The sequence below is a fragment of the Microcebus murinus genome, unplaced genomic scaffold (genome assembly GCF_040939455.1).
Source record: "Microcebus murinus isolate Inina unplaced genomic scaffold, M.murinus_Inina_mat1.0 scaf014_hap2_Mmur4.0, whole genome shotgun sequence".
NCBI lineage: Eukaryota > Metazoa > Chordata > Mammalia > Primates > Cheirogaleidae > Microcebus > Microcebus murinus.
Genome location: NW_027438960.1, coordinates 147,029 through 160,473, shown reverse-complemented (window position 1 = coordinate 160,473; position 13,445 = coordinate 147,029). Strand labels below are relative to the sequence as shown.

At 64.4% G+C, this 13,445-nt stretch overlaps 3 non-coding genes and 1 pseudogene across 3 annotated transcripts; all 4 read right to left on the bottom strand.

Moving 5' to 3' along the window:
* Positions 1-280: 280 nt before the first annotated feature.
* Positions 281-399, bottom strand: LOC142867188 (uncharacterized; annotated as a pseudogene).
* Positions 400-3,769: 3,370 nt separating this feature from the next.
* On the bottom strand, positions 3,770-3,888 carry LOC142867322 (5S ribosomal RNA). The gene has a single exon (XR_012916954.1). It is a non-coding gene; the product is annotated as a 5S ribosomal RNA (ribosomal RNA).
* Positions 3,889-7,327: 3,439 nt separating this feature from the next.
* On the bottom strand, positions 7,328-7,446 carry LOC142867321 (5S ribosomal RNA). The gene has a single exon (XR_012916953.1). It is a non-coding gene; the product is annotated as a 5S ribosomal RNA (ribosomal RNA).
* A 3,448-nt stretch (positions 7,447-10,894) lies between these two features.
* Positions 10,895-11,013, bottom strand: LOC142867320 (5S ribosomal RNA). Its single transcript, XR_012916952.1, has one exon. It is a non-coding gene; the product is annotated as a 5S ribosomal RNA (ribosomal RNA).
* Between the last annotated feature and the right edge of the window lie 2,432 nt (positions 11,014-13,445).

Sequence of the window (13,445 nt, the reverse complement as noted above, 5' to 3'; positions counted from 1 at the left end):
TCTTCTGGAACTCCCTCCCCTCTCAGACTCTCAAGGTTTCCTCCAGCGTGTCGGTTCCCACAGAGCAGACCTTTGGTCTGAGACCTGACAGTCCAGATGCCACGCATGCTGCCGCGTGGCGGCGGTGTCGCGGCTTGGGACAAGAGGAGGCCCCACGGTGCGGGCTGGGGCGCCAGGCACCGCGGCGGGCGCTGAGGGTTGGGGTCACCCCCACCCCGGGCCGCCGCCGCGCTCCCAGAAAGGGGACAGAACAAGAGGCAAAAAAAAAAAAAAAAGAAGCAGCCTGTGGCACCCGGTATTCCCAGGCGGTCTCCCATCCAAGCACTAGCCAGGCCCGACCCTGCTTAGCTTCCGAGACCAGACGAGATCGGGGGCGTTCAGGGTGGTGTGGCCCTAGACGGCGGCCGCCGCCGCCTCCCGCCCCAGGCCCCGCGGCGGGCCGGGCCTGTTGAGTTCGCCGGCCGGGTCCCGCGGGCTCCCAGGGACGGGGGTGATGGGCGGGGCGGGGCGGGGCGGGGGGCTGTCTCTCTATACACACACACACACACTCACACTCACTCACACAAGATACGCCTCCACGGCTGGACTCGCCAAGGTGGAGCCCTCCCAGCCCCCCTCGTCTCCTCGCCCGGCCTCCTTCACCTACCCGCTGCCCACCCCCGGCGCGTCGCTGCCGCTGACTGCGCACGCGCGGGGCGCTCGCCCTTTGACCCCAGCCAGGGGCCGCCCTCCCCCACAACCCCTTTCAGCTGCGCCCCCCCCCTCGCCCTGTGGGTGGGCTGCCGCCTATTCCCCCGGGCCAGGGCTGGGGCACAGCCAGTGTATGGGGCGTCTCTCTCTGGGGATGTGTCCCATGGGTGGGGTGGGGTGGCGTGGTTTGGGGGGCGCTGAAGAAATCAGTCCCCTCCATCTCCTACCTCTGGAAAACGCCCAACCCCGTGGAGAACTGCCGGCACCGCTTCGTGGGGGCCGGGACCCTCCTCTGTGTCCTCCTGTGGCCCAGTCCAAGGGGCCTGGGCCTGGCCGGGGCTGCATTGCCCCCCAACCACCCTGGCGTGTGGACTCGCTAAAAATCGGCCATTAGATATTGGATTCCAGCTTCATTGAGGTCATTTCACTAATGAGTGCACCGGAAAGAGTTTCCTAATCCATCTGTGAGGGTGGCAACTGAAAGAGAATTTTCAAGCTGACAGAATAGGCGAGGGAAGGCATAGGAGATTTCCACACCCAGCAAGGAAGACTTTCCCGAAATGGAAGAAAGAAACGAGCAAACAGAGACACCGGTAGCCCGCCCGGAAAAGAGTCTGCCCCTTAGAGAAAGCACCCTGACCAGGTTCACCCGTGGGTGGGTGGCGAGCTAGCGGCCTTCAGAAGAGCGAGGCCCGCAGTCTGTGCGGAAGACACCTGCACTCGGGTGTGTGTGGCGGCGCGATTCCCAAGCAGCTCTAGATGTTAAACCAAGGAGAAGCCAGGGAGTTCCCAACGCCCCAGGTGTCCTCAGCCCACGACTGGCTGCTGTGGGAATGCGAAGCCCGGCTCCTTGTCTCAGAGCGGGGTTCCCAGGAGGATCAGGCTGAAGCTGGGACTTGGCCTCAAAGTGTCCCCTCGCATGGCCACCCCCTTCCCCTTCCTGCTCCTCTACTCCTGGTGCCCCTCCATCCAGGGGCCAGACCTTAAAGAGTCACCGCAAGAGAATCCTGGTCCCAAAGGAGCCTTCTGGGGGACCGGTGCTGAGAGAGGTGGTGGGCATGGCCCGCTGGGGCTCTGCCCGACCCAGGGCTGAGAGATGCAACCTCCCAGCTCTGGGTCCCTGCAGGAAGTGTTGGCAAGCACAGGGCCAGTCCTCCAAAGGCCCAGGTGCGGGGAGCCCAGGCCAAGCAGCCTGTGCAAGAAGCCACTTGCCGTGCCACCCCGGGAACAGGACTGCAGGCCCCGGCCCTTCCCACCTCCTCCTCCTCCTCCTCCTCCTCCCCCCCGCACCCCCCGCCCCCCCCCGACATGGCACAGGGCTCAGAGACACCTCAGACTCTTGCTACCCAAAGTGCAAAGGGCATCAGTTGCTCCTCCAACCCCCCCGCCCAGCAGACCACGTTGTCCAGCCAGCCCCCGGGCCTCCCTGGGGTGCCCAGCACAAAAGTGCAGACACCCACCGGACCCTCAGTCTCAGTTTTCGGATGTTTTTGCCACTCTAAGGACCCGCAGGCCAGCTGGGCCTTCGGGCAGGACAGAGAGCCCCGGAATCCGACGTGGAGAGCTGCGTGTACGTCCCCATGAGGAGGCGGTCCCCACCTCCGCGGCTCTCCCCTTGCGGGGAGCGGCAGCCGGCAGCCGCAGGGCCTCAGGGAAGACACCAGGCTGGGTCCCCGCGGGGGCACAGCGGGGGCACGTCCCCCGCACTCACGCGACTTAGGGACGGCTGCTGGAGACTGCTGCGGCCACCCTGCTGCCGGGTTTCTGGAGGGCTTCCTGGAAGCAGCGTCCACACCAAGCCCTTGGAAGGCCCAGGCGACGGAGGAGCCGGTCAGGCAGGGGCCGAGGACGGTGAGAGGCCGGGCGGGAAGGAGCATGTCAGGCAGGGGCAGAGGACGGTGACAGGCCGGGCGGGGAGGAGCCGGTCAGGCGGGGGCCCAGGACAGTGACGGGCCTGGCCGGGGAGGAGTGCGTCAGGCAGGGGCAGAGGAGACGGGCTGGGTAAGGGTTAGGGTGACAGTTAGGGCACAATTCACAATCGCAAAGACGTGGAAGCGACCCGAGTGCCCATCCATCCAGGAGTGCATCAATAAAATGTGGCGCGTGGACACCACGGAGTGCCATTCGGCTGTGAGGAGCAGCGGTGAGGGGGCACCTCTCGTGTTCTCCTGGCCAGAGCTGGAACCCGTTCCAGTAAGCCAGGTATCCCAAGAACGGACACACGAGCACCACGTGAGCGCGCTCACCAGCAAATTGGTACGAACGGATGGACACCTAAGTGGACGGAGAGGAATCACCTTCATCGGGTGGGTGTCGGGCGGGTGGGGGGAGGGGAGGGGCATACACCTCCATTAGGAATGGGGTGGGTGCGCACCCACTGGGGGATGGGCGCACTTGAAGCTCTGACCCGAGGGGGGAGGCTTGGAGAGGGCAACGCACCCGACCCTAACATTGGTACCCCCACAATACGCTGGAGCAACATGAGAGGTATATGAATAAGAACACAGGGGGGAGGGGGGCACGGGCAACACATGTCACCTGAATACTTGTACTCCCATCATCTGCTTGAAAAGAGAGAGAAAAGAAAATGCAATAATAGAGGTAAGAGACACTTTTTAAAAATCATGAATCCGAAGAGAAAAGTAAAAGGAGGCCTGTGGAGCAGGTCTGGGTGTGACTCCGGATCCCCCAACATCAGGTGCCACCACCAAAGATTCCTGCGTGTAGCCCATAGAACCCCAAAAGCAACGGGACGAGTTCTGGTCACATACTCCCTCAAAATGACATCCTGGCCTTCTTCTGGAACTCCCTCCCCTCTCAGACTCTCAAGGTTTCCTCCAGCGTGTCGGTTCCCACAGAGCAGACCTTTGGTCTGAGACCTGACAGTCCAGATGCCACGCATGCTGCCGCGTGGCGGCGGTGTCGCGGCTTGGGACAAGAGGAGGCCCCACGGTGCGGGCTGGGGCGCCAGGCACCGCTGCGGGCGCTGAGGGTTGGGGTCACCCCCACCCCGGGCCGCCGCCGCGCTCCCAGAAAGGGGACAGAACAAGAGGCAAAAAAAAAATAAATAAAAAGAAGCAGCCTGTGGCACCCGGTATTCCCAGGCGGTCTCCCATCCAAGTACTAACCAGGCCCGACCCTGCTTAGCTTCCGAGACCAGACGAGATCGGGGGCGTTCAGGGTGGTGTGGCCCTAGACGGCGGCGGAGGGCGCCCCTGCCCCGCTCAAGAAGCCGAGCCTCTCTGCGCTTTCCCGCCGCCTCCCGCCCCAGGCCCCGCGCCGGGCCGGGCCGGGCCTGTTGAGTTCGCCGGCCGGGTCCCGCGGGCTCCCAGGGACGGGGGTGATGGGCGGGGCGGGGCGGGGCGGGGCGGGGGGCTGTCTCTCTATACACACACACACACACTCACACTCACTCACACTCACACAAGATGCGCCTCCACGGCTGGACTCGCCAAGGTGGAGCCCTCCCAGCCCCCCTCGTCTCCTCGCCCGGCCTCCTTCACCTACCCGCTGCCCACCCCCAGCGCGTCGCCGCCGCTGACTGCGCACGCGCGCGCGGGTCGCTCGCCCTTTGACCCCAGCCAGGGGCCGCCCTCCCCCACAACCCCTTTCAGCTGCGCCCCCCCCCCCGCCCTGTGGGTGGGCTGCCGCCTATTCCCCCGGGCCAGGGCTGGGGCACAGCCAGTGTATGGGGCGTCTCCCTCTGGGGATGTGTCCCATGGGTGGGGTGGGGTGCCGTGGTTTGTGGGGCGCTGAAGAAATCAGTCCCCTCCATCTCCTTCCTCTGGAAAACGCCCAAGCCCGTGGAGAACTGCGGGCACCGCTTCGTGGGGGCCGGGACCCTCCTCTGTGTCCTCCTGTGGCCCAGTCCAAGGGGCCTGGGCCTGGCCGGGGCTGCATTGGACCCCGACCACCCTGGCGTGTGGACTCGCTAAAAATCGGCCATTAGATATTGGATTCCAGCTTCCTTGAGGTCATTTCACTAATGAGTGCACCGGAAAGAGTTTCCTAATCCATCTGTGAGGGTGGCAACTGAAAGAGAATTTGAAAGCTGACAGAATAGGCGAGGGAAGGCATAGGAGATTTCCACACCCAGCAAGGAAGACTTTCCCGAAATGGAAGAAAGAAAGGAGCAAACAGAGACACCGGTAGCCCGCCCGGAAAAGAGTCTGCCCCTTAGAGAAAGCACCCTGACCAGGTTCACCCGTGGGTGGGTGGCGAGCTAGCGGCATTCAGAAGAGCGAGGCCCGCAGTCTGTGCGGAAGACACCTGCACTCGGGGGTGTGTGGCGGCGCGATTCACAAGCAGCTCCAGATGTTAAGCCAAGGAGAAGCCAGGGAGTTCCCAACGCCCCAGGTGTCCTCAGCCCAGGACTGGGTGCTGTGGGAATGCGAAGCCCGGCTCCTTGTCTCAGAGCGGGGTTCCCAGGAGGATCAGGCTGAAGCTGGGACTTGGCCTCAAAGTGTCCCCTCGCATGGCCACCCCCTTCCCCTTCCTGCTCCTCTACTCCTGGTGCCCCTCCATCCAGGGGCCAGACCTTAAAGAGTCACCGCAAGAGAATCCTGGTCCCAAAGGAGCCTTCTGGGGGACCGGTGCTGAGAGAGGCTGTGGGCATGGCCCGCTGGGGCTCTGCCCGACCCAGGGCTGAGAGGTGCAACCTCCCAGCTCTGGGTCCCTGCAGGAAGTGTTGGCAAGCACGGGGCCAGTCCTCCAAAGGCCCAGGTGCAGGGAGCCCAGGCCAAGCAGCCTGTGGAAGAAGCCACTTGCCGTGCCACCCCGGGAACAGGACTGCAGGCCCCGGCCCTTCCCACCTCCTCCTCCTCCTCCTCCTCGCCCCCGGCCCCCCCCCCCCCCCCGCGACATGGCACAGGGCTCAGAGACACCTCAGACTCTTGCTACCCAAAGTGCAAAGGGCATCAGTTGCTCCTCCAACCCCCCCCCCGCCCAGCAGACCACATTGTCCAGCCAGCCCCCGGGCCTCCCTGGGGTGCCCAGCACAAAAGTGCAGACACCCACCGGACCCTCAATCTCAGCTTTCGGATGTTTTCGCCACTCTAAGGACCCGCAGGCCAGCTGGGCCTTCGGGCAGGACAGAGAGCCCCGGAATCCGACGTGGAGAGCTGCGTGTACGTCCCCATCAGGAGGCGGTCCCCACCTCCGCGGCTCTCCCCTTGCGGGGAGCGGCAGCCCAGCCGGCAGCCGCAGGGCCTCAGGGAAGACACCAGGCTGGGCCCCCGCGGCACAGCGGGGGCACGTCCCCCGCACTCACGCGACTTAGGGACGGCTGCTGGAGACTGCTGCGGCCACCCTGCTGCCGGGTTTCTGGAGGGCTTCCTGGAAGCAGCGTCCACACCAAGCCCTTGGAAGGCCCAGGTGACGGAGGAGCCGGTCAGGCAGGGGCCGAGGACGGTGAGAGGCCGGGCGGGAAGGAGCATGTCAGGCAGGGGCAGAGGACGGTGACAGGCCGGGCGGGGAGGAGCCGGTCAGGCGGGGGCCCAGGACAGTGACGGGCCTGGCCGGGGAGGAGTGCGTCAGGCAGGGGCAGAGGAGACGGGCTGGGTAAGGGTTAGGGTGACAGTTAGGGCACAATTCACAATCGCAAAGACGTGGAAGCGACCCGAGTGCCCATCCATCCAGGAGTGCATCAATAAAATGTGGCGCGTGGACACCACGGAGTGCCATTCGGCTGTGAGGAGCAGCGGTGAGAGGGCACCTCTCGTGTTCTCCTGGCCAGAGCTGGAACCCGTTCCAGTAAGCCAGGTATCCCAAGAACGGACACACGAGCACCACGTGAGCGCGCTCACCAGCAAATTGGTACGAACGGATGGACACCTAAGTGGACGGAGAGGAATCACCTTCATCGGGTGGGTGTCGGGCGGGTGGGGGGAGGGGAGGGGCATACACCTCCATTAGGAATGGGGTGGGTGCGCACCCACTGGGGGATGGGCGCACTTGAAGCTCTGACCCGAGGGGGGAGGCTTGGAGAGGGCAACGCACCCGACCCTAACATTGGTACCCCCACAATACGCTGGAGCAACATGAGAGGTATATGAATAAGAACACAGGGGGGAGGGGGGCACGGGCAACACATGTCACCTGAATACTTGTACTCCCATCATCTGCTTGAAAAGAGAGAGAAAAGAAAATGCAATAATAGAGGTAAGAGACACTTTTTAAAAATCATGAATCCGAAGAGAAAAGTAAAAGGAGGCCTGTGGAGCAGGTCTGGGTGTGACTCCGGATCCCCCAACATCAGGTGCCACCACCAAAGATTCCTGCGTGTAGCCCATAGAACCCCAAAAGCAACGGGACGAGTTCTGGTCACATACTCCCTCAAAATGACATCCTGGCCTTCTTCTGGAACTCCCTCCCCTCTCAGACTCTCAAGGTTTCCTCCAGCGTGTCGGTTCCCACAGAGCAGACCTTTGGTCTGAGACCTGACAGTCCAGATGCCACGCATGCTGCCGCGTGGCGGCGGTGTCGCGGCTTGGGACAAGAGGAGGCCCCACGGTGCGGGCTGGGGCGCCAGGCACCGCTGCGGGCGCTGAGGGTTGGGGTCACCCCCACCCCGGGCCGCCGCCGCGCTCCCAGAAAGGGGACAGAACAAGAGGCAAAAAAAAAATAAATAAAAAGCAGCAGCCTGTGGCACCCGGTATTCCCAGGCGGTCTCCCATCCAAGTACTAACCAGGCCCGACCCTGCTTAGCTTCCGAGACCAGACGAGATCGGGGGCGTTCAGGGTGGTGTGGCCCTAGACGGCGGCGGAGGGCGCCCCTGCCCCGCTCAAGAAGCCGAGCCTCTCTGCGCTTTCCCGCCGCCTCCCGCCCCAGGCCCCGCGCCGGGCCGGGCCGGGCCTGTTGAGTTCGCCGGCCGGGTCCCGCGGGCTCCCAGGGACGGGGGTGATGGGCGGGGCGGGGCGGGGCGGGGCGGGGGGCTGTCTCTCTATACACACACACACACACTCACACTCACTCACACTCACACAAGATGCGCCTCCACGGCTGGACTCGCCAAGGTGGAGCCCTCCCAGCCCCCCTCGTCTCCTAGCCCGGCCTCCTTCACCTACCCGCTGCCCACCCCCAGCGCGTCGCCGCCGCTGACTGCGCACGCGCGCGCGGGTCGCTCGCCCTTTGACCCCAGCCAGGGGCCGCCCTCCCCCACAACCCCTTTCAGCTGCGCCCCCCCCCCGCCCTGTGGGTGGGCTGCCGCCTATTCCCCCGGGCCAGGGCTGGGGCACAGCCAGTGTATGGGGCGTCTCCCTCTGGGGATGTGTCCCATGGGTGGGGTGGGGTGCCGTGGTTTGTGGGGCGCTGAAGAAATCAGTCCCCTCCATCTCCTTCCTCTGGAAAACGCCCAAGCCCGTGGAGAACTGCGGGCACCGCTTCGTGGGGGCCGGGACCCTCCTCTGTGTCCTCCTGTGGCCCAGTCCAAGGGGCCTGGGCCTGGCCGGGGCTGCATTGGACCCCGACCACCCTGGCGTGTGGACTCGCTAAAAATCGGCCATTAGATATTGGATTCCAGCTTCCTTGAGGTCATTTCACTAATGAGTGCACCGGAAAGAGTTTCCTAATCCATCTGTGAGGGTGGCAACTGAAAGAGAATTTGAAAGCTGACAGAATAGGCGAGGGAAGGCATAGGAGATTTCCACACCCAGCAAGGAAGACTTTCCCGAAATGGAAGAAAGAAAGGAGCAAACAGAGACACCGGTAGCCCGCCCGGAAAAGAGTCTGCCCCTTAGAGAAAGCACCCTGACCAGGTTCACCCGTGGGTGGGTGGCGAGCTAGCGGCATTCAGAAGAGCGAGGCCCGCAGTCTGTGCGGAAGACACCTGCACTCGGGGGTGTGTGGCGGCGCGATTCACAAGCAGCTCCAGATGTTAAGCCAAGGAGAAGCCAGGGAGTTCCCAACGCCCCAGGTGTCCTCAGCCCAGGACTGGGTGCTGTGGGAATGCGAAGCCCGGCTCCTTGTCTCAGAGCGGGGTTCCCAGGAGGATCAGGCTGAAGCTGGGACTTGGCCTCAAAGTGTCCCCTCGCATGGCCACCCCCTTCCCCTTCCTGCTCCTCTACTCCTGGTGCCCCTCCATCCAGGGGCCAGACCTTAAAGAGTCACCGCAAGAGAATCCTGGTCCCAAAGGAGCCTTCTGGGGGACCGGTGCTGAGAGAGGCTGTGGGCATGGCCCGCTGGGGCTCTGCCCGACCCAGGGCTGAGAGGTGCAACCTCCCAGCTCTGGGTCCCTGCAGGAAGTGTTGGCAAGCACGGGGCCAGTCCTCCAAAGGCCCAGGTGCAGGGAGCCCAGGCCAAGCAGCCTGTGGAAGAAGCCACTTGCCGTGCCACCCCGGGAACAGGACTGCAGGCCCCGGCCCTTCCCACCTCCTCCTCCTCCTCCTCCTCGCCCCCGGCCCCCCCCCCCCCCCCCCGCGACATGGCACAGGGCTCAGAGACACCTCAGACTCTTGCTACCCAAAGTGCAAAGGGCATCAGTTGCTCCTCCAACCCCCCCCCCGCCCAGCAGACCACATTGTCCAGCCAGCCCCCGGGCCTCCCTGGGGTGCCCAGCACAAAAGTGCAGACACCCACCGGACCCTCAATCTCAGCTTTCGGATGTTTTCGCCACTCTAAGGACCCGCAGGCCAGCTGGGCCTTCGGGCAGGACAGAGAGCCCCGGAATCCGACGTGGAGAGCTGCGTGTACGTCCCCATCAGGAGGCGGTCCCCACCTCCGCGGCTCTCCCCTTGCGGGGAGCGGCAGCCCAGCCGCCCAGCCGGCAGCCGCAGGGCCTCAGGGAAGACACCAGGCTGGGCCCCCGCGGCACAGCGGGGGCACGTCCCCCGCACTCACGCGACTTAGGGACGGCTGCTGGAGACTGCTGCGGCCACCCTGCTGCCGGGTTTCTGGAGGGCTTCCTGGAAGCAGCGTCCACACCAAGCCCTTGGAAGGCCCAGGCGACGGAGGAGCCGGTCAGGCAGGGGCCGAGGACGGTGAGAGGCCGGGCGGGAAGGAGCATGTCAGGCAGGGGCAGAGGACGGTGACAGGCCGGGCGGGGAGGAGCCGGTCAGGCGGGGGCCCAGGACAGTGACGGGCCTGGCCGGGGAGGAGTGCGTCAGGCAGGGGCAGAGGAGACGGGCTGGGTAAGGGTTAGGGTGACAGTTAGGGCACAATTCACAATCGCAAAGACGTGGAAGCGACCCGAGTGCCCATCCATCCAGGAGTGCATCAATAAAATGTGGCGCGTGGACACCACGGAGTGCCATTCGGCTGTGAGGAGCAGCGGTGAGAGGGCACCTCTCGTGTTCTCCTGGCCAGAGCTGGAACCCGTTCCAGTAAGCCAGGTATCCCAAGAACGGACACACGAGCACCACGTGAGCGCGCTCACCAGCAAATTGGTACGAACGGATGGACACCTAAGTGGACGGAGAGGAATCACCTTCATCGGGTGGGTGTCGGGCGGGTGGGGGGAGGGGAGGGGCATACACCTCCATTAGGAATGGGGTGGGTGCGCACCCACTGGGGGATGGGCGCACTTGAAGCTCTGACCCGAGGGGGGAGGCTTGGAGAGGGCAACGCACCCGACCCTAACATTGGTACCCCCACAATACGCTGGAGCAACATGAGAGGTATATGAATAAGAACACAGGGGGGAGGGGGGCACGGGCAACACATGTCACCTGAATACTTGTACTCCCATCATCTGCTTGAAAAGAGAGAGAAAAGAAAATGCAATAATAGAGGTAAGAGACACTTTTTAAAAATCATGAATCCGAAGAGAAAAGTAAAAGGAGGCCTGTGGAGCAGGTCTGGGTGTGACTCCGGATCCCCCAACATCAGGTGCCACCACCAAAGATTCCTGCGTGTAGCCCATAGAACCCCAAAAGCAACGGGACGAGTTCTGGTCACATACTCCCTCAAAATGACATCCTGGCCTTCTTCTGGAACTCCCTCCCCTCTCAGACTCTCAAGGTTTCCTCCAGCGTGTCGGTTCCCACAGAGCAGACCTTTGGTCTGAGACCTGACAGTCCAGATGCCACGCATGCTGCCGCGTGGCGGCGGTGTCGCGGCTTGGGACAAGAGGAGGCCCCACGGTGCGGGCTGGGGCGCCAGGCACCGCTGCGGGCGCTGAGGGTTGGGGTCACCCCCACCCCGGGCCGCCGCCGCGCTCCCAGAAAGGGGACAGAACAAGAGGCAAAAAAAAAATAAATAAAAAGCAGCAGCCTGTGGCACCCGGTATTCCCAGGCGGTCTCCCATCCAAGTACTAACCAGGCCCGACCCTGCTTAGCTTCCGAGACCAGACGAGATCGGGGGCGTTCAGGGTGGTGTGGCCCTAGACGGCGGCGGAGGGCGCCCCTGCCCCGCTCAAGAAGCCGAGCCTCTCTGCGCTTTCCCGCCGCCTCCCGCCCCAGGCCCCGCGCCGGGCCGGGCCGGGCCTGTTGAGTTCGCCGGCCGGGTCCCGCGGGCTCCCAGGGACGGGGGTGATGGGCGGGGCGGGGCGGGGCGGGGCGGGGGGCTGTCTCTCTATACACACACACACACACTCACACTCACTCACACTCACACAAGATGCGCCTCCACGGCTGGACTCGCCAAGGTGGAGCCCTCCCAGCCCCCCTCGTCTCCTCGCCCGGCCTCCTTCACCTACCCGCTGCCCACCCCCAGCGCGTCGCCGCCGCTGACTGCGCACGCGCGCGCGGGTCGCTCGCCCTTTGACCCCAGCCAGGGGCCGCCCTCCCCCACAACCCCTTTCAGCTGCGCCCCCCCCCCGCCCTGTGGGTGGGCTGCCGCCTATTCCCCCGGGCCAGGGCTGGGGCACAGCCAGTGTATGGGGCGTCTCCCTCTGGGGATGTGTCCCATGGGTGGGGTGGGGTGCCGTGGTTTGTGGGGCGCTGAAGAAATCAGTCCCCTCCATCTCCTTCCTCTGGAAAACGCCCAAGCCCGTGGAGAACTGCGGGCACCGCTTCGTGGGGGCCGGGACCCTCCTCTGTGTCCTCCTGTGGCCCAGTCCAAGGGGCCTGGGCCTGGCCGGGGCTGCATTGGACCCCGACCACCCTGGCGTGTGGACTCGCTAAAAATCGGCCATTAGATATTGGATTCCAGCTTCCTTGAGGTCATTTCACTAATGAGTGCACCGGAAAGAGTTTCCTAATCCATCTGTGAGGGTGGCAACTGAAAGAGAATTTGAAAGCTGACAGAATAGGCGAGGGAAGGCATAGGAGATTTCCACACCCAGCAAGGAAGACTTTCCCGAAATGGAAGAAAGAAAGGAGCAAACAGAGACACCGGTAGCCCGCCCGGAAAAGAGTCTGCCCCTTAGAGAAAGCACCCTGACCAGGTTCACCCGTGGGTGGGTGGCGAGCTAGCGGCATTCAGAAGAGCGAGGCCCGCAGTCTGTGCGGAAGACACCTGCACTCGGGGGTGTGTGGCGGCGCGATTCACAAGCAGCTCCAGATGTTAAGCCAAGGAGAAGCCAGGGAGTTCCCAACGCCCCAGGTGTCCTCAGCCCAGGACTGGGTGCTGTGGGAATGCGAAGCCCGGCTCCTTGTCTCAGAGCGGGGTTCCCAGGAGGATCAGGCTGAAGCTGGGACTTGGCCTCAAAGTGTCCCCTCGCATGGCCACCCCCTTCCCCTTCCTGCTCCTCTACTCCTGGTGCCCCTCCATCCAGGGGCCAGACCTTAAAGAGTCACCGCAAGAGAATCCTGGTCCCAAAGGAGCCTTCTGGGGGACCGGTGCTGAGAGAGGCTGTGGGCATGGCCCGCTGGGGCTCTGCCCGACCCAGGGCTGAGAGGTGCAACCTCCCAGCTCTGGGTCCCTGCAGGAAGTGTTGGCAAGCACGGGGCCAGTCCTCCAAAGGCCCAGGTGCAGGGAGCCCAGGCCAAGCAGCCTGTGGAAGAAGCCACTTGCCGTGCCACCCCGGGAACAGGACTGCAGGCCCCGGCCCTTCCCACCTCCTCCTCCTCCTCCTCCTCCCCCCCGCCCCCCCCCCCCCCCCGCGACATGGCACAGGGCTCAGAGACACCTCAGACTCTTGCTACCCAAAGTGCAAAGGGCATCAGTTGCTCCTCCAACCCCCCCCCCGCCCAGCAGACCACATTGTCCAGCCAGCCCCCGGGCCTCCCTGGGGTGCCCAGCACAAAAGTGCAGACACCCACCGGACCCTCAATCTCAGCTTTCGGATGTTTTCGCCACTCTAAGGACCCGCAGGCCAGCTGGGCCTTCGGGCAGGACAGAGAGCCCCGGAATCCGACGTGGAGAGCTGCGTGTACGTCCCCATCAGGAGGCGGTCCCCACCTCCGCGGCTCTCCCCTTGCGGGGAGCGGCAGCCCAGCCGCCCAGCCGGCAGCCGCAGGGCCTCAGGGAAGACACCAGGCTGGGCCCCCGCGGCACAGCGGGGGCACGTCCCCCGCACTCACGCGACTTAGGGACGGCTGCTGGAGACTGCTGCGGCCACCCTGCTGCCGGGTTTCTGGAGGGCTTCCTGGAAGCAGCGTCCACACCAAGCCCTTGGAAGGCCCAGGCGACGGAGGAGCCGGTCAGGCAGGGGCCGAGGACGGTGAGAGGCCGGGCGGGAAGGAGCATGTCAGGCAGGGGCAGAGGACGGTGACAGGCCGGGCGGGGAGGAGCCGGTCAGGCGGGGGCCCAGGACAGTGACGGGCCTGGCCGGGGAGGAGTGCGTCAGGCAGGGGCAGAGGAGACGGGCTGGGTAAGGGTTAGGGTGACAGTTAGGGCACAATTCACAATCGCAAAGACGTGGAAGCGACCCGAGTG